Genomic DNA, 20,964 nt, shown 5'->3' with positions numbered 1-20,964 from the left:
GCTCCCAGCCAACTTCCCCCAGTTCTAGTGGGCATGACGTGCTGTGGTATGGAATACCTCTTTGGTTAGTTTGGGTCAGGTGTCCTGTCTCTGCTTCCTCCTGGCTTTTTGTGCTCCTCTTCACTGGCAGAGCATGAGAGACACCAGTGTGTTATCAAGGTTGTTCTCACACTGAATCCAAAACACAGCACTGTACCAGCTATTAGGAAGAAAATTAACTTGATCCCAGCCAGAACCAGGGCAGTTCCATATGCAGCAGTCTCACATTTTCAGTGCTGCTGAGTTTACTATTTTATTATGAACACAATTTTTTTTTTCTTTTCTACTTTGTCTTAGTTTTGTATGTGTTTAAGTGCTCTTAACAAAGCTGTCCGAGGTATAAATTCTTTGAGTGACATCATATGGACATCTCTGGAGGTCTTTGCAGTGGGTCACTTACGTATTTTTCACCCATGTTTGGAAACCCAAAATGTATCCACCTTTGCGGGTCAGTTTATTGTGAAGGCACTTGTCTAAATTCATTACTGTGATTGTTCAATATTAGAAGGTCTTGAGTAAACAGCATGTTTGCCAGACTACACTTTCTACTAAAGGAAAAAGCAGTGTCCCCAGTACATCTTTCAACAGAAAGCATGCAAAGTTAGAGCCCCAAACATGAATGGGAAACCACAGTGAAGGCAAAATGTTAGACAAGTTGTGAGATTTTTTTGAGGCCTAGTACTAATTTTGGCTTTGTGTCTCACTGTCTCACATGTGTGTATTTGAAGACTGGGCAGTCTTGATGGAAAGCCTCTTTCTGCAGTTATGTGGACAGTTTACATCCAGTCACATCTGGGAAGAGGTGTAATTAGGTCAGGCTTTTATTTGCACTGTTTTATTGCAGGGAGTTTTATCTTTATTGGAGGTGAAAAATGAGAGACACTCAGCCAAAAAGTCTACAATCCTGCCAGAAATTATTCTGGTTATTTAGCAGAATACTGTATTGAAGTTATCCTGCACTATTGGAGGAACAGTCACCTGTGGAAGAAAGTGTTATTAGTTTTGGGAACCATTTCTGAGGCGTACATTGATAAATACCAAATGAATATGGTCGCATGTGCAGAGTTTTTCTTTTCCATGATTTGTTCATGTGAAATTGAGTGTGTTGCAGATGAGTTATTAAAGATTAGCAAACCAATCGGTGTTCAGTCTTTCAAAAATTAGTCCTAAGTATGAATTTCTGTCAATATGAAAAATAAGCAGCAACTTCTGATTCTTTGACCTTGCATCTTTTTGCCCTGGTCCCAGCATTTTCATGGCAGTATTTTTGTTGAGATGCTTTGCAGCACTGGCTCACCTTGACTCAACATGAAAGCCTGGTAGCTGTGTTGTATAGAACAAGGCAATAGTGTTTGAAAATACCAGCCAAAATTGGCAAGATAAGGAAGAGGGTGGCTTTAATTAAAATTTCTTCTCAGACACAGTCCCCTGCAGGATGACTCCTCTGGTTTGCACTACTCTTTTCTCACCTTTGGTGGCAACAGTCTGCCTTGCTTCAAAGTCTGTAGACTTCTGATTCTGGACAGTGAGGCTAATATCACTGAAGTTGTAGAGGCAAGTTCTTGGCAGCAAGTGGATTGAGCTTTGGGTTCTTTTTCAGGTTTTTGTTCTTCGTTGGTGATTTTTTTTATTATTTTTTTAATTAATTTGTTTTACAATGAAGTGGTTGATGGCCTCTGTTAAGGTTAGAATACTGGATGGTGGAAGAATATAGATCTTGCTTGCAAATACCTGAAGAAATTAAGGTTTGGTGAAAACACTGCTCTCTATGTGCTATTCTATGCTATAGTATAATAGCTATGAAGCTATAGTAGAATAGCTATGAAGCTATTCTACTACTTATCTTCCAGGTTCTTTCCGTTCATACAAAATCCAATAGAAATGATCTTACTGAAGAGGAATGCTGTGAAGATGTCTTTATTTTATTTTTTTTCTTTAAACAATGTAGTTCAACAGCTTTTGTTCAAAGTTAGTCACTCAAACTTTTATATTATTGTCCTGTTCTATTTTGTTCTGTATTGGTGTTAAATTTTCCATCATGTCAGATAAACCTTATATCAGGTTGCATTAAGTTATCTTAATCTGCAGTTGGGGTACATGTCTCCAGTCCCATTAAACAGACAACAGTATTTTAGATGTTTGAATTTTGTGAGCACAAGGAGTTTTCAGTAAGCGTTTCTGGCTGGAGTGATTTAGTTTCATAGATGGTAATAATGGTGTTGCCTCCATGACCTGTGACCTGGCTTCTGTATTATACTAAGATACATAGTTCAAAATACTGGTCATAGTGCTAAAGAGGTCAGAAGAAAAAATATCACTTTTACACATACATGAACTGCGCATTAGCACCGAATGAGACAACGGTCAAGAAGATCATTACTTTTATAAAGTCCAATTGATTTACCTACCAATGTATTACCCCACGCAGCACAGAGCAGACACCTTCACTCCTGGAACCATCTTCACTAATTTTCAGGAGGTTACTGTTTATCTCATTTAGAAATAAGAGAAAGTAAAATGAGAGGCATTCCCATGCTTTTTGGGTGGTGTGCCATCATGTCCCAGACCAACAGGCTCTGGCTGTCTGTTGGACTAGGCACAACTATAGGGAAATTGATGCTTAACAAAAGTCCTGCAGTGCCTGACATATTTCCAACAGGAAAATCATCAAAATTTTAGTGAAATATTCCAAGGAAGAATAAATAAAGATGGGTAAATACTGCTACATGACACTTTATTAATGTAAAAACATCTCGGGTTCAGGCAAGTAGCACTCATGCAGGCACACACAGAAAATTCCAGTATCTGGGTGGCATTACTCTTCATCAGTCCTGTAAGAAGGGAACCATCTTGCCATCATGAGATGTAACACTGGTAATGCTGTTGCCAGAGACCAGTAAGGCAGCTTGTCACAGTGTGAGAATACTAGCTTAAGAAGAATTTATCTTCTTTATAAAGCATCTGTTGTGGATGTAACTGCAACTCTTAATTTCTAGAAAAAGACTAATAATAAAAATAAGTCTTATGAAAAGCAAACTACAAAACCCCTTAACAAAGTGAAGCACTACCTGAAGAAAGTGGTGCTTCTTTATAGAAGAAGGTCTGTAAAAGCCATGCAGATCATTGTAGTATATCCACTGAGTTAAAACCTGATGAGGAAATTATTGTCTTTATGTTATGGCTAATGGAACCAAAAGCCTCACAGTGATGCTGCAGTTTCATAAGCAAATCTCAGCATGGGGACGATGAAGCCATGCTGCTCATTAGTAGAGGCTAGTAGGGTCTGGACAATAACCACTGTGGGAGGCACTAAATAGTAAACCAGTTTGGTTGTCAATTGTTTGCCTTCTGCTTAGATTGTGTATCCTGCTTCAGGCATCCTGCTTGGATGGGGCGATGTGTGTAGTCCCTGCATTCAATGGAAGCAACCCCATACTGTAACTCTGGCCCCCTGCCACATTTTGGTCCTTAGGTCCTTGGCCAAAGAGCATTTGGATCATCAATATTCTGCCTTTATTTGTTGTGAGGGAGGAGGAGGAGTAGCTTGGTAAGGGGGCAGGAGAGAGCAGTGAGCCTGATGCAAGAATGTCCTGGAATTTCTATAAACTTAGTGAGATTGCTTCATCTAGATAGTTTAAATAAATAAATATATCTGAACATGTTATTAAGCTGTTGGGATGTCAAGGAGAAAAATCCATACTAAGGTGATTCATTGTATTATAGCCAAGCTTTTCCATACTTTTCTGTCTGGGGTATTTTAAAAGTGCATTGTAAAGAATAAAGGACTTTGTATTCTGTTCTATGTAAACCTCATGAGAAATGTTTGGAAAGTAATATCATATGAGGAACTGGAAGAGGGAGACAAGGAACTAACTGTGACTTTAGTTCTGGGTTTTGCTATGTAAATACTAATTATATTTAATAGTCAGGGTTGCGTCTCAGGCTTTTCAGACATGCTCAGGCCAGGAAGATGGTTGTTTTAGGGGTTGCTTTCTCTTGGAATTGTTTTTCCTTCCATTACTGCTGGTTATTTACAACTTTAACCCCAACTAAAGACTGATTGCCTTTTTCCTTTTTTTATTCCCTGGAAAATGGATTTTCCACTGGTATTAAAAGAGTACAGTTAAATCCAGTGTTACTGGTGTAGTACTGCAAGATATTTTTGCCAGCTCCACCCATTGCAGGAATTCATTTACTTTTCCAGTTCTGTTGTTAATCATTATATTGACACAGAAAGCCCTCCCAAAAGCACTCTTTGGCAGATTGCATTAAATATGAATAGCAGATATTCATTACGATGTGTTGCCCCCAAGAGAACTCTAAACTATGTGCAGTACTCATGAACAGGCAAATACACTAATTCTCCAGCTATTCAAATTCTTTTCAAATAGTTTTGTGTGTCTCTAATAAAAACAAGAATGTGTCTGTTTCCCTTAATTACTTGGAAGGTCAAGGACCCACACATCTCTTCGGGGTTTTTTTTACTTCACAAAATAGGGAATATTTCTGTTGGAGGTTGGAGTATGCCTAATACATGATGGATTTTTTTTTCCTATGCGTAGTTACTGAGGCAAGTGCTGTCTGTAAAGGACTAATAGAAAAAACCTCAGCAATCCTTGGCACTTTGGAATTGTCTAAGACAATATTAGTTGTATTAGGGAAATAATATATTAATCAGCATTGCTTGATTATGTTGTTGAGCTTTTTCGTGCCTTCTAATTTTAGTGTGTCTATCTCTTATTTTCCCCCCTGTTCTGTCCCCCTAGGAAGGTTTGCTGTATGGTCATTTGCATGCATCTGCAATTAACAGATGACTTTTAAGACTACTGGTGTACCTATTCAGTGCATGTGTTGCACATCTCTGTTGAAAGGACAGAACATGTGTTTGCATTCAGAAAGAGAGGGATAAACAGAGTACCAGTATCACGTTTCTTACCTACAGCCAGTGTTGCCTCATGCTGGCAAGTCTGAGGAGCAATGCCCAGGTGATACCCTACAGATACCACTCATGACCCAGAAAACCAACATTTCAGTTCTTCCATTTGTTTGCTTCGTGTTTGTTTTTTTTTTCCTTGTTGGACCATTTGTGCAGCTTGAGATGCTTCAGTTAATAAAACCGTGTTACATTGTCATTCTAGTTGATCTGAAACTAGTGAAAGCAATATTTTTTTCCACATTAGAGCTTCTTTTTTCAGTTGTGCCACTTTCTAAAGTAACAGGAGTGCCTCTTGACTCAGCAGGGCTGGTGGCTCTTGCCATATCTCTGCCCTGTCGAGGTGAACCCTTGGCACTCTGGACACAGTTCATTTTGGATTTTAGCAGGCACTGCACTGATCTGCAAGAAATCAGTTCTGGGTGTGTATAGAGAGGAATGTGCTTCCTGGGAGGAAGCCCAACTTAGAAATGGTCTATTCTGGGCAGGGAGAGTGGATGGCGTAATTCTGGCACATGCTCCATAATGGCTCTGCGCATCCCTCATAGACCTGCTGTAGTCTGAAGTAGCCTGGAGTTTGAAAGCCTTATAGGAGCTGCCAGAGAATTGCTTTCTCCCTCCTTATGGACCCCGATGCAACGAAACTCTCCAACCAAATGCCTTCTTACCTAAGGCTGGAAATATGTTTCTGCAGAGTATTGCAAATGAGGTTTTCCTTTGTTCTGGCCCAACAAAAATAACAGTAGCTCCCAGTGTTGGGGACATCAGGAGTGAAGAGCAAAAGGCTGGTTCCAGTTCCCCACTGCCGGGTGCTATTGGATGACCCCTCTGTCACCCCTCAGTCCAGTAGTGTCAATTGTCCACTGCAAATGAAACACAGTATACTATTCTAAAAGGAGTGTAATGTCAGACTTTTGGGTTGACAGAGTAGCAGTACCCAAAGTTTTCTCAATGTCTGATGTGTTTCCAATCACCAGTTGCACCAGTAGGTGCAATCTCCTGGAATTACTAGTCGTGTGGTAGTTCATGGTATTAAAAGTGAACATAAGCTTTCATTTTGCCGGTGTTCCATCTGAAGGGCTGTGTGTAGGAGCTACAGTTTTAAGACAACTTAATCATGTTATTTTAATTATGTGGAGTGTTTCCATTCAGTCATGTTGCTGTGGTGGTGTCACCTTGGACATGGGGTGTTTGGAAATACCTCTTTTATTTTTTTTTCTTTTTTAGCTAAAATGTGCCTTTATTTTGCCTCAGACTTGAGGCCCTGCTAAGACTTTCCTTCTCCACTCTTCTTGTGTTGTTACTTTGTGGATACTCTGTTTTTAGAAATACACAGCATTTAATTGGGAAACCCTATTTAAGATTTGGATAGGGCAAATTTTGTTCAGGAGGGATCAGTTTATGGTTTTCCTCATCTGGACTATCTTCCCCTTTTGCTCGTTTAGGGAATATGGGGAACAAGCTGTGTTATGTGGGCTTTTCAGCTGTATTAATGGCAGCATATTTTCCATTTAAAATTGTATATACCCACCTTATCTGATGAGACCTGAAAGGGCAGGGAATCCCTTTTCCCTTCCTTTGTCCTTGAGCACTCTGTTTCCTTTCTTACTACCCAGAATAGGCATACCCAGTAATATTCATAAATGATTTACAAAAGTAATTCCTGTGTAATAGCTTGGGAACGTAGAGATTTTATGATGCTGCCAGATGTGCTATCAAACAAAATTATCTGGTTCAAAAAACTTGTGATAAATCTAGTTTGAGAAAATTCCCTAGGGCAGACTCACCCTCTACAAAAGTAACTATATCATAAAATTGTGAGATTCTCTTTTACCACATGTTTGAAATCAGACCTAAAGCAACAGTTTTATTCACATGCAAACTTGGGTTTGGAATAACCTAACAAACAGGAAGGACTGGCTTTAAGCAACAGAAAACTCCTTTCCTTTCAAAACATGCGTGCTCAGAGGAAATATCACAGTAAATGTCAGAAATGTTCTGAAAACCAGAATCTGCATCCCTGAGGTCTTTTGTTCAGATGATGCATTTTTAGAAAGTAGTCATAGTAGGTCTCATCTGGATTAAGCTGCTGAGCTCCCAATTGCTGTATCTGAGAACCCTGAAGTTGTGTACTGAGCAGCATGCCCAACATAGAATCATAGAATAGTTAGGGTTGGAAAGCACCTTAAGATCATCTAGTTCCAACCTCCTGCCATGGGCAGGGGTGCATCACACTAAACCATATCACCCAAGGTTCTGTCCAGCTTGGCCTTGAACACCGCCAGGGATGGAGCATTCACAGCTTCCTTGGGCAGCCTCACCACCCTCACAGTAAAGAACTTCTTCCTTGTATCTAACCTGAACTTCCCCTGTTTAAGTTTGACCCCATTACCACTTGTCCTGTCACTACGGTCACTGGTGATGAGTCCATCTCTGGCATCCTTATAGGTCTCCTTCAGATACTGGAGGGCTGCTATGAGATCTCCATGCAGCCTTCTCCAGGCTGAGAAAATTGTGGCTGTTCAGACGGTTTTTGTATGAGAGGTGCTCAAGCCCCCTTATCCTTGTGGTCACGTGTGTGTGCTTATTCCTTCCATGTCTCTGTAGGGGGAAGTGCATGGGCAGCAGTGTATATGTTTTGAATGGAAGTTCAGGTTTCGAAGGAGAGGAAGTGGTGGAGATGCACTAGAAGTCTCTATGGCCATGTTTCTGCTGGAGAAGGCTAGACCAGCACAATATGCTTTTGGCTTAGATCTGCAGGTTCATGGCAGTGCTTGTTTCTCAGAAAAGCCCTCAAGAAAGTCCAGCTCCCTGCACAAATGAGCTTCTCTAGTATGAGCAGTTAAGTTATGCCAGAGGAGCAAAGATTTTGAGTGTGACTTTTATCCCACAGTTCAAGGTGTTTGGGAGAGGGGTTGAAAGTCCTGGCTTTGGTGGGAGTTTTGGAGGGAGAAATGCTGAGTTAAGGCACTAAAAGAGTTGGGTTCAGCATGTTTTGGGAGCCCAGAGCAGGGTGCAAGAGGTGTGTCTGGAGGGCCTGTAGTGTGCCATTTGTCACGGGAATGCGCTTCTGCTTCTGGAGTAATCTTGAGATTTTCATGGGCTTGGTGTGCTGCCTGCTGTTGCATAACATGTTTACAGCTTAAATTTAGATGGATGTCAGCTAGTGTATGCAAATAATAGGTGTGGACCCTCAGGTGGAGCTTGGTCTTGCTATTTTTTGGTGCTCAAGGCTAGTCAAGTTTGATTTAACCTCACCATTAGCTTCCTGAGCATCCTGTGTTTAGATCTGAGACTTGCACGAGGGCTCATACTTTTTAAAAGAAATCTGAACTGCAAGGAAAAAAAAAAGGGGGGGGGGGGGGGGGGGGGAGGGGGATGGGAAGATAAATGCTATGAAAAAAAAAAGATAAAGAAGTACTTTCCACCTCCTTTTACCTTCCGAGTGATGGAATCATGGGCACACAGCTCTTGCAAGGGCTGTGGAGACTGCTCTCTGCCTGCAGTCACAGCTGGAGATCATCCTCTTCCGTATGTGTGCAAAAACTATCTAGTTACTTCTTAGAATCTCAGGCCTTGATATTTCAGCTGGATTAGTAAGGGCATGTGAGAGTGATCAGTGTTCATTCTGTAAATCTAAGGCAGGCACTTTTCAAAACTGGGCTTCTACTAAAGGTGTGTTTTCATATTTGCAGTAATGTAAAAATATAATGTCTGAGATATAGAGGGAAAATACATGCTTGATGCAATTTTCACTGCGTACTTCTCAAAGTTAAATGTTTTCAGGTATGTTTCAAGGATTTATAACATACCTAACTAGAATCCTTTACAACCTGTGATGTTTTTTTCCACTGAATTTTTAAATACCTGAAGATTAGTTATTAGGAAAAAAATGCCAAAAGTCCACTAAATATAGCTGTAATAGCATCACTTTTCCCTCACTGTATTTAAAAACAAAACTTAAGACATTATTTAACAGTATTGAATACTCCAGAGGAGAAAGGTGGTATCCTGCTGCTGTTACCAGAGGCTTGCAAAAACCTCTGGGCTCTAACAACCTCTGCAATCGTATTTGACGGAGAAAAAACTTGGCTCCCTTGTAAGATTGAAAGCGTCCAAGGCAAAAGCTGGAGCACTGCCCTGTTACAGTAAGGTCACCGTCAGTGGAAAATGCAGCGCAATTTCCTGTGAATTGTGATTTTTATTTGGGTACTATGCCAGTAGTAATGTTACACTGCTATGGAGCGCAGCATCTGACAAGGGCAAATACCTAGGGGCTACAGCAGAGCCAATGGAAATCCCCATTATTTCTACCCTTATTCCCTTCTTACCCTCATTCCTTCCAGCCTCTGAGTGATACTTGTTTGAGGGTAATGATCCTGTGGAGAGATGCACAGACGTTAAGTCTAGAGCCCTGAAACGAGGCCATGCTGTAAATCTGCAGTCTTTGGAAGAATTCACCTGCATACCAGCATTACCTAATAGCTATTGCTGAAGGCATGTGATGGGAAATAGAACTGTATCATGTAAACAAATCTGTTTTATTATATATTGCTTTTCATAGCAATTCCAGGATCAAGAGTTTTGTTATTTGAGAAATTAAATCCTGCGAGAATCATTGAAAGTGTAGAAATAGTGATGTCATTACAAAATTAACTAGCTATAAGCCCACGGGGTGACATATCAATTCATAAAGGGAATAGCAAAACATAATGCAGGGCACATCTGCTGCTCTGATTCCTGCAGAACCATAAGCCTGTCGGTATCTGCAGACCACTTGAAACTGAACATCTGTTAGAAGCACTCAAAAAAGCAGCAGGAGAAGCCATACACCTTGCAAAACACTTTGCTGTTGGTAACATCATCATTTCCATGGTTTATTCTTACAGAAATTGTTCTAAGTCCCCTTCTAGTCCTAGATCTTCCTGGCATTGTTTCTTAAACAGCAACAGCATGAGTAATTGTAAAAATAGTATGGACTTTTCTAAGGGCTTTCCTAACGTTTTTATTGCTTTTTATTTATTATACTGCTGTGACATACAAACTGCTGTAGAGTTTCCAAACAAAGAGGGAGATATGATCTCTTTTCCAAGTAGCTCGGAAGCAAGAAGAGGAGGGTGTATAACAGGTCCTGGGCCAAGCAATGAAGGCAAAGAAAGGCTCACATCCTTGAAATGCAAAGTTTGGGGCTTCTTAAAAAAAGAAAAAGCTGAATGTTTAGAAACAAGGCAGCCTGTGGAGAATGACCTGGTTCATGTGAAGACCAGCAGGAAAACCTCAGTCACAGTCAGTGATGGATTAAATATCGTAATTGAACTGTGTCATCTTAACTTTGAGCTGAGCTGGTCAGGTTGACCGTGTTTCCCCTGGCTGCTTGGTCCAGCAGAGTCCAGCTAATTGGCAATTTCTTCTGTTTAACAAAACCAGAAATATAGTTAAGTCAGGGAAAGATTTCACTATTGTTTAGCAGTGGTTGTTTTTGCAAAGTGACCTGACAGGCATTTGGAATGCATCAGTTGCCTCATGGTGCAGGCCAAACATCTTGGAGCATGGTTTGCTCTCCTTGGCTTTTATTACTTGCAAAAGAAGCGAACTCTGCCAGGGTGTTATTGGAAGGGATGTTTGCCATTTTAATATGTACTTACTTGCACAAACTTGATGAAAACATTGCAGTATCTTTGCTTTTTAAGAACAGGTAAGTGTATTTATGTGCAGTAAAAAATGCAAATCATTGCTGTAAATTGTTTGGGAAGGTGAATTAAAACATACAGCACAAGTCCCAGAAAATGCTCATTTTTATTTGGTTCACCTACTACCAAAGTATTATATTAGAATTACTTCCCATTTCACTTTTTTCAATAAGCAAAGAATTTTTACCTGCTCATTCAAGCTGGAGCATTCCATAACCAAGGTAAAGCCTAACTGAGGCAGCCCATCACTAGTGCAAGTATATGGAAAATCACTGATGCTGGTAGTTTAAATGGGGTTTCTGCCAAACCTGTGTCACCATTGTGAAGCACTCTGCATGTGTGCTAACAGTGCTGAGAATATTACACCCTGGGCAACCTAGAATTTAAAACTATAATGAAGTATGCAGAGGAAGAGCATTAGCACTAAACCTCTGAGTGAGATACATACGTTTTTTCTCCCTAGATGTTGCGTGATAATCCTTTTTTTATCGATTTTCAACCCATGAAACTGCTTTGGCTGCCCAGAAGACTCCGCAGTTAGTCCCAGTAAAAAAGCAATGAGAAGATAAGAGATGTGTGTCCCTTAAACTTTGCCTTTTCAGGAGTAAAAAAAGAAGGTCTAGACAAAGCTGTTAAAGCAGCTCTCCTGAAGTCCTAGTGCTGCAAGTTCTCTCTGGAGCTGATGCCTCTCCTTTCTCAGGATGCAGTAAGCACATTTTGGGGTTTACTAGGTTTCTTCCTTAAAGAAAGAATGTAATCTGAGGGTAAGATCTGTTGTTTGAGGCTGACAAAGAGCCATTCAGTAATGTACAATCACAAAAGGAATCTGGCACTCAAAGTACCTTTCCTTACCTGTAGCTTCAGCTCTCAGTCCACCCAGGAGCTCTCCCTATAATCTTTTCCTTAACTTTCTTGTCCTTGCAAGTTGTCTGGCTGTGTCTGGTTTTCTTTAATTGATTTCTGTGCTTTTATCCCACATGTATAATTATAGAAAATGTTTTTGCTCCATCCTTTCTGAGGGAATTGCTTTGTATTTATCCTCAAAGTGGAAGGGTGGCATCTTCAGTAAGATGTTGTCTTCGGGGCAAGAGGAGCATAAAAGTGCTTTTTAAGGTTAGGCTGGGTCTTGGCAGTCAACACAAGGGGAAAGTGCAGCCTGGAAGGGAGCTTATGCCTGGACAGTGACAAAGGAGGCAGCTGGCTCCTCGAATTTGGTGTGAAACAACTTCTAACAATGAGGGAGCCAGTGGACAGATTCAAATTCTGTTTCTCAGAGGTGACACCAGTGGAAAGGGGGACTCTTTGCCTATATCTGCTGAGCAGTAGTCATCCTGCAAGAGTAATGGAGAAGGCATTAGAGCCTTGCTTCTGAGTCACATCACCTTTGTCAAGTCTCAAGTCAGAAGGTTGATGGTAAGTGTGTGTGACGATTTGAGAAAAATGTTGATGGTTGTCAGTTATCTATTGGTCCGGAAAGTTGGGAACCATTGACCTAATGTATGTCTCTAAGGTCAGGGAGACTGATTTCCAAGGATTTGTGCCCAGGATCAGACACTGACCTGCTAGGAGGAGCATGAAGAAAGGTTGCTGTCACAATGAAGTATCATTTTTTCTTAGGATGGACTACTTTTTCCTTATCTCTTTCCCTGGAATACTTATCTTGTCTGACCTGATTTCAAAATACCTTGCACTGTACAAGCCACAGTGATACTTGGGATCAAAACTGTGTACTAGGGTATGTATCATAGTGAGAAAGTGGCTCCAAGTTTCACATCCCAACAATGGGCAAATTTCTTTGTGACCCTATTAACTTTAAACAAACTTGCCTTTGAATTGTTGGGAAACACATGATCATCTCTGTAGCCATGTTTGGCTATGCAGAAAGTGAATGAAATGCTGCTTCTGTGCTGGGTGGCTCTGCACACAGGCATCACTGACTACAGAACAGCCAGAACTGGGTCTGTCCATCTCAGTGCTCTCCATAGGGCTCTGCAGAATGACCTCCGACTGGCCACCTGTGCTGATGTTTTTGTGTTCAAGAGGTGTGTTTGCTTTCTAAAATGTTAGGCTCAGCCAGCCCTTGCAGTTTCTTTCCTAATAAGAGGTTATTTTCTGCACATATGAGTGTTTGTGATGGAGCAGAAGGTCTGAATGGGTTGCAGGATAAGGGGTGAAGGAGTGCAGCCAGGGCTGCTAGATGGATTGCTGGTATTTCCCAGGGACAGAGGGAATGGGCTTCACTTGTGGCTTACATTTGTTACAGGTTCTCTCTAAGATCAGGAAATGAGTACAGTCAGTGCTTTGTAATTAACTGTGAGTGGAAAATCTCTGGAGATGGCTAAAACAGATTTGTCCACTTAGAGAAGAAAAGCCATGACTTAACAGGTGTATGGTGCCTGTACTCTGCTACTTAGGAGTTCTTCAGGCTCGGCTGCAAACAAAATATTATCCGACTGTAATAACATTGTGAACCCAAGGACCTTAACTGGTTTCATTATCAAGTGAGCGCCTGAGGGGAAATACACAGATGGAAAGGCATTCCTTTCCCTTGGTATAATGCTCCCATGACAGAGAATTTATGGGCAGGACGCAGTTGGCCCTTGCATGGGCGCCTGCTGGAGGAAATGCATGAAGCCAGTCTGGTCTTTTTGGTTTTTTTCTTGCAATGTGTTTAAGGGGTTTTCATTGCCATCCCCAGCCTTGGGGACAGCATAGCTGTGTGCTGCAGGCTAGAAGGTGGGGATGATCAGAAGCAGTCTCTTAAAACTGTTTTGGTTTGGTTTTGTTTGTTTTGGTTTTGTTGTGGGTTTTTTTTTCCCAGAGGCAGATCTTGGGAAGATCTCTTTCCCAGCCTGTTTGCTATACTGGTGGAAATAGCATCTACAAGGCAGAGCCCTATAGCTCAGTCAATCTGAAAGAATACACATGGGAGCAGGAGCACATACCAACTCATGATTTAGCAAGCTGAGGTGGCTGTCCTCTTTTCTGATTCATTAGATATCCTGTGGTTTCTCAATTACAGTTGTCAGGAGAAAGGTATGAAAGCCAAGGAGGTGTTCTTGGATGTGTGACCAGAAAAGGTGATGTTTTCTGGTTAGGAGTCAGGTCCATTGATTGTTGATGGCTGTTATTCTGGAGGACCTGGTATATGAACATGCAGAGCCCACTGGGTAGTCTAAAACGCTGTTATGTTTTCCACAACTGAATAAATCCAAAACATTGGAAATTTCATGCAGGATCCATGTCATGTTTTCCTCTGTGTGTGCATTTTTAGACTTAGTCGAGAACCCCAAAGGTATTGAATCGAAAACTAAATAAGTAATGAAGTTGTGGTTCAATTATAAATGTTGTTTTTCTGAAAAACTAGAGGAAGAGTTATTTTCTTATTCAAAAATGGCTTGTTCCTTCTTGTTTACGTATCAGTTTGCCCTCTTTTTGAGCATTGTGTATGGTTTCATGGTGAAGAGTTCACAAATCTGAAAATGTTGCCTGCTTGTCAGGGACACTGATCATAGTGCAAAGGTCCTTTGAAAATTTCATACAGATCAAATAGCTCCGTTAAAAAAAGGTCAGAAAAAAAGGTCACTGGAATCTTTCATTGTTGGCAAAACAACCTGGTTTTTTTTTCTTAGTATGGGGCATAGAAACAGCTGAACAGAACTGATTTCACTGAAGTTGCTGATTAAAAACAATCAGCTACCCCTTTTCCCCAGCCTTCCCCCTTCTTCTAACAGACATCTGGCATGGAAAATTCAAGCTAAGTGGTTTTACCAAGGCTATAAGCAACCAGAGTCTGCTACGATGGCTGCTGTCATAAGAATAAGGAGTTTCAGCAGCCCTGCCTACAGCAACTTCTTAGTTTGAAGACGTTTTGCACAGGTGTAAAATTGCAATGCCAAAGTGCGTCTTGATATTGGCTTACTGTATGTTGTAACCTGTAATTAACTGCACCCACCTGTATGTTGGCATTTCTCTGACTCTTGCTATCCTTTAAACTGTGGGTATCCGAGGATCTAATCCATCTAAGCCCTGGACACCCTGAACTGCAAATGAAGTCAGAGAGCTGCAGGCACACAGCTCCTGGCAGGATTATGCACCCAGTGAGCTATTGCTCTCATTATGTTGCACTGCAATATATCATCAGTGTGAAACATCATCCTAATGATGCATTAGTGTAATACATCATCAGGGGAGTCCCACCAGTAATGTATTACTCCAAGTATGGCGCTACTCAGTAAGAAAATCATCTTGCAGACCTTGTGTTGTTTCAGAACAGCATCAGCGAAGGCAAAATATGTTGCTAAAGATTGATGCAGCTTCCCAATTTTATAACTATGTTAATGGTGGAGGTACCATCTGACTTTGCGATTGTAATTTCAAAGAGGTCTATTTGGTCAGTCTTTGGCTGCATTTCTGTTTGGAAGGAGCAGGAATTGATTCTTTAGATTGATGGCTAGTGAGGGCTTGAATAGGAAGCCGTAAATCTCTGGCCTATGTGCCTGTTATATCATTTTTGGGGATGGGGAAAGGCTCTATGAAAACCTGGTGCCAGAATTTGCAATTTTAAGGATTTTTCTGATGTTGTCCTGATACAGCTTCCTGTTTCAATCACACACACAAAGGTAAGTATGTTTAAGAAGCACTGCCTCACAAAAATTAAACCCTTCTGTTTCCTGTATCAGTCCATTGATCTTCTTTGGTCTTCAGGATCCTACAGCAAAACAATCCTTCCCTTGGGAGTTGTCTTGAAGGCAAGATTTACTTCAGGGGCAAGGCAATTGGATGACTTTGCTTACACTTTTGAATCACAGTGGTGGTACTGTGAGGTGCTTGCCATGGGATTGCATCAGTTCCAGGGACTGCCAGATGGAGAAATGTAGTTGTCAGTGGTCCATGTAATAGAATAGGAGGACTGCATTACTCCATAGGACACATCCATAGTGGGATTGGAGGACATACTAGCTACAAAATACGCATTTCTGAAATGTGGTTTTATACGTGGCCAGTGTTTTCTAGAGTGATTTTGGGCTTTACAGGTGCAAGGCAAGAAAACCTAAAAGGAGTCTGTACTTCAGGGTGCTTTTGAACCTGCACTGTGTATTTTCAGAGTTAAAATGCTGCACACAGGTTGTTTTTAAAAACATCTTCCCAGTCACAGAAAAACCTCTGCAAAACCATGGGACGGTTTGTGAGCAGGATGAGCAAAATTTGATCTCCCTTTGCTTTGCTGCTGCTTCTTTTGTATTTCCATATAACTGGACTAAGCAGGATGATTGTGTCCCTCTCAGGATTTGGCAGTCACCCTTTTATTTTTTGGTGTAAGGTCTTTACCAACTGCTCCTACCTGCGTACTTCTGTCATAAACCTAAAGTAGTTTGACAAAATGACTGCATTTGCAGGTGCACCTACTGAGCCCTATGTTACTGCAGCATAATGGATATTTTTTTCACTGCTATAGCTTGTTGCGTTCATTTCCATTGTTTTTACTGTCCCTATCCAAAGCGTGCACATATTAATACACCGTGAAGAGCACTTTGCTGATGTTATACTTCTTTTACTGCTTAAGTACTTTATGGGCTTATTTAGACAGTAAAAGCAGTACCACAAGCCAAAAATCTTCAGTTGTAACTTTCTTGAAGCCTTATTTGGGCAAAATATGAATGGCCTTAAAAGACGGTATCTAATTTATTTCTTGAAGTGGTGCTGGGTTAAGATCATCATCACAAATCACAGTCTTCAATGTTAGGGTCTCCCTTACTGCTGTAAGGAATACAAATCTGCTAAAGTTCCTCCTTGAGACTGGCTTAGGCTCCCACAGGTCCCAGCTCTCTCTCGAGGAGGATGGTGAGGCTGCTGACACAGCACAGCTCCTCTGTGCTAATACAGAAGCAGCTGAAGGAGCAAACCTTTGCCTGCACATCAAGCAGAAGAGTGAAGCCTAGTGTCTCTCTTCCCAATGACAGCACCATGGAAGATTGACACAAATGAAGATCAGTCCACACTACATAAACAAAATCCAGCAGAACAAGAAGCTATCCATTGAAAAAACAGGAGTTTAAAAGCAGAGAACATTTAATGGGTTGATCTTTATAGTTCTTAAAGTTCTAAGCTTAAAATTGCCACGTCATTTCCCTGCTGTTGCTTGGCCCTAGTTTGAAGTTGGGTTCTTTCATGGCCTGCCTCAAGCCGGTAAATATTTTTCATCACCAAAAACTAAACTGATTACAACTTTTTCTGATTTTTCAACTGCTGCTTAGGGCTTGCTTTTGTTGTGGTTTTTTTTTACCTTATGACTGCTCAGCTCATGCCTTGGAGTCTTCTTGTTAGAGAAACACTGCCCTAGTCTGTGTATACAGAGCGTGTAATGAATCAAGCGTTGCTGTAAATATTGTTTGCAAAGTGAAGTATTTCTGGCAAATTTCCTCAGCTTATTGCATAGTCATATATGGCTGGTTATTGTGTTAATAGATTATTAAGCACTGTATATGCACTTTAACCTTCTCTGAACTTTGTTCTTGTCTTTTAGAAGGAATTAACTAAATCCAAATTAGAGGTTGGGCTGTCAGTCAACATATATATAGGGGTTTTGGCCTTGCTGGTATGTCCTGTTGCATAGTATCATGTGTTGTTCTTCCATCAGGTTGCACCGTGACTCAGGCACAAATATGACATGTCAGAAATGTAACATGATGTGATACAGCCAGCAAAAATATCAGTGAGAGTTGTGTGTAGTTTCAAATCATTCGATTCAGGGATTATTCACTGTCCATTCATGTGTTGATAAAGGGTGCAGTAGGTTTCAACTTGCTGGCTGTTAAATGAAAGGGAAAAACAAACACACACACACACACACACAAGCACGAAATCCAATCCAACACCGAAGTAAAGAAACAATAGGTAAGACCCTCATCCTTCATCTGGGTTCCCCCACATTCAGTGCCTGGGCTGTGCGCTGCAATTCCAGCTGGTGGTATTTGGAACCTGTAAGTTAATTAGAAGGAGAAATTTCTGCAGCTAGCTATGTAGACATTTTTGGGGAAAAGCATTGCCCCGGGGGAGGAATGATATTTGAGCAGATTTATAGTGCTCTGAGTGTGCATATGAATGAGACGATGGCTGTCAACATGGCTTGCTGCTGTGGGGAACTGTCAGCTTTGCTTGGGTGGAGGGGAACAGTGGAAATGAAGGGAAAATAATGATAAAAACTACATTGGTTTTAAAATGGGATTTAAAAATTCTTAGAGTATGTAAAAGCAGACTATCTCCAGAGGAGAAAGGAAGAAATATCCTAGATAGGCAAGAAGTGCAGGTTAAAATCTACTAAATACTGGGGGGAGTATGGAGAAGATGATGTCATAATACATAGAGGCTTCTCTGAATGCCAAAGTCCCATCTCCCTGACAGAGTTCAAAACATCCTCATTTATTCTGCTTTGGCAAAATATGTTTCCTAATTTTGGTGCATGTGGAAAGGTCATTGTGATATGTGGTAGTGAGAGAGAGGGATTTGCTGAGGACCGTGGCCAAGCCAAGGGATGTGCTTGTTCCACCCTGGCCCACATGTTTTAATAAGTTGCTGAAGTGTCATCCCTTGCTCTGAGGGTGCTGCACGTGATTGCATGGGGCAGTCCATAGCTTTGTCTAACGCCCGTGCAGGGCTGCAGCATGGTCACACACCTCACTGTGTGGGCTGTTGCACACTGCTGGCCAAGAGGGTCGATGGATGGGTACAGCAGGTTCATTAGTTACCATTCTTTGTCAGAAGGATTGCATTTTCTGCATAAACACTGAGACATGTTAAGTGGGTTGGCCAGCAGTTTTAGGAATTGCTTTTGAATCCACTCCTTTTACTTTTGCCTTTCTTTCACAGCTTGAGTAAATCTCTAGAGGTTACTAATTACAGTGTGTTTTCTGTAGCACTGGAGTGGTGGGCAGCATGTTTTTAACCTTGCTTGCACAGAGGGTTGGTGTCACTTGACGTGCATGTTGAGGAACACTTGTGTGTTGCTGAACTCTGTCGTTTGGAGGCCCCTCTGTTTTTAAATATTTGTCAGTGCAGCCTGCTGTCATTTACAGTGAGCCTTTATTGAGATCATTAAACAGAAAGTTTAAGATTAATTTCCTTTCAGGGCAAGAGGAGAAGGATAAATAACCAGTCCTGCTCGGTGCTCATTCTTAATGACTCCAGCACAGTGTGAAAGAGTAAACAGTTTTGACAAAAGATGTAATTGATTATTTGGGTTTGACTGATCACTCAAAAATGTAGCGTATCCTCATTCAGAAGGTGCTCTGTAAGGTAATGAATGTGATACTGTTAGAAAACAGGGTCTCGTGCTAAGCAAGGGCGAGGTTTCAAGCTGTGGCTCTGCCTGTGGCCAGGCTGGCTGCTACTGGGAGTGCTGGTGCTGCTCCATCCCCATGCACCTCAGTGGCTGTTGCCTCCCTTCCTTGATGCCCCTCTCATCCATGGGGAGCCAGGTCAGAGAACCAAACTGGTGGAAAGCTAGGCTGCCAGATATAAGGAAGATTTAAAGATACCATTTTCTGCCAGCTTGGATCCCTAAATTGCCACACTGATGACCCAAGGCTGACATGAAGGGATGGGGTCTTGCAGCTGTGAGGATGGGATCTTGCAGCTGTGAGCTCAGGGAGGAGGAAGGTGAGACATGTTTAGTGTCAAATGGCCAGTAGATCTGCAAGCTGAATTCCAGACTATGATGATGGGACACGCTAACAGAGAAGTTAATGTTGGTGTGGTTATCCATAGGCTTCCTGTATTCTCCAGCTTCCACCTCTATTTTTTTGGGGAATAAAGATGAGAGCTTTAAAAGAATGTCTATTGTTTGTATCCTCAGATGCTCTGTGGGCATACTAATTCTTTTCACATCATGTCTAGATATAACATTGCCTTTTTCTGTCTCCTTTTCTCGTGTAAGTTTTTCTAAATGTATCTCTTCTATTCCTTAATATGCTAGTCTTCGTGCTGATTTTCTGTGCCTCCATGGTTTCGCTACCGGACGCATGGGTGCTATGCAGACCAGTATGTTAGAGATGAAGTAACTTGTTTTCCATATCTGTGAAAGAATGCAAAGGGGATATGCAGCAATGAAAATGAGAAAATACACGAGGAGTGCATGAAAGGCCACTAAACGAAAAGCAAGTATTTGCTGTTAAATTCATGCCATAGGAAGGCATTCTAGGTGCATAAAACAAACAGAAGACTCATATATTGCTCATGTCTTTAGGATGTCTTTAAGAATGCAGGACTGTTTGAAAACTGAAATCAGAGCTGGCCCGTTCATGTTATGGTTTTGTAATGACAGTTATGATTCTTGGGCGTAACTCATCCTTTTGTTACTCATCTTTCTAAACCAGATATGGAGCACCTGCAAGGGACCACAAAGAAAGACTGAACTGTTAGTGGTACCGATTAACTGCTTACTTGATAGGCTGAAAAGGAAGTCTATCCTTTTGGATATACTTTGGAGCTATCTACTTATTGAGGGACTAAATAATACTTTGTAGAATTTTTGCTATGTATTTTGTTTCACAAGATATTGTGAAATGAATGGAGAAGGGCTATTACCATGGAAGTTGAGGGTAGTGGGTGATCAGTGAAGGGTTTGAAGTAACATAGTGAAAGGTGGCCAAGATTAAGATCCTTGTGGCTGAATCAGGTGTGAAGAGCCTGCTGGGTGACCTGGCTGTATAGCTGTGGCTAAGTGATAGCTTCTCCAAATCTCTGTACCTTTCCTGCCTTTTGAGTGCTGAAGTCTCTAGAAAGCAAAATAAATTACAGGGTTTTCATCAAAAGGGCTGCTCAACAGTACAAATAATTCTCTGGAGGAGAAAGTTGAGGGTAGAAACTGCTGTGAGCTTCCTCACCAGTCAGTACAAGCATGTACATAGTTTTTGTCTTCATTATAGGTAGGGCTATTCTGTGACTGAAGAGTTATGTTGATGCCTTAGGCAGAGAATTGTCAAATAGCTAGGAAATAAAGCTTTTCTGCTTGTTGGGGGGATACCATCAATGCTCTGCTCTTTGTAACATCAGCACTTACGCCTGATTAGATACATCATATTTTAGTGCATATTTCTTTGTACTTCCCAATGCCTCTTCCACCTCACTCCTGTTCTTCAGCGTTCTGGGCAATGGAGAGTGTTTGGATAAAAGGATGGATGTTAGAGGAGAATGGGTAAGAAATACAAATAATCTATTTGTGTTTCCTTCAGTGGTAAGTTTACCCACTTACGCTGCACATGGCTGGGATTCTTTCTCCAGATGATTCAAGGTGTTTTGATT

General features: G+C 41.2%; 1 protein-coding gene across 3 annotated transcripts in view; it reads left to right on the top strand.

Annotated features, from left to right (window-relative positions):
- The window catches only part of RARB (retinoic acid receptor beta), a 327,709-nt gene that overhangs the window by 134,192 nt on the left and 172,553 nt on the right, over nucleotides 1–20,964 (top strand). The gene's annotated exons all lie outside the window — the stretch shown is intronic.

The sequence above is a fragment of the Melopsittacus undulatus genome, chromosome 1 (assembly GCF_012275295.1).
Source record: "Melopsittacus undulatus isolate bMelUnd1 chromosome 1, bMelUnd1.mat.Z, whole genome shotgun sequence".
NCBI lineage: Eukaryota > Metazoa > Chordata > Aves > Psittaciformes > Psittaculidae > Melopsittacus > Melopsittacus undulatus.
The sequence above is the reverse complement of the archived record's forward strand: the minus strand, read 5'-3'. Positions and strand labels throughout refer to the sequence as shown.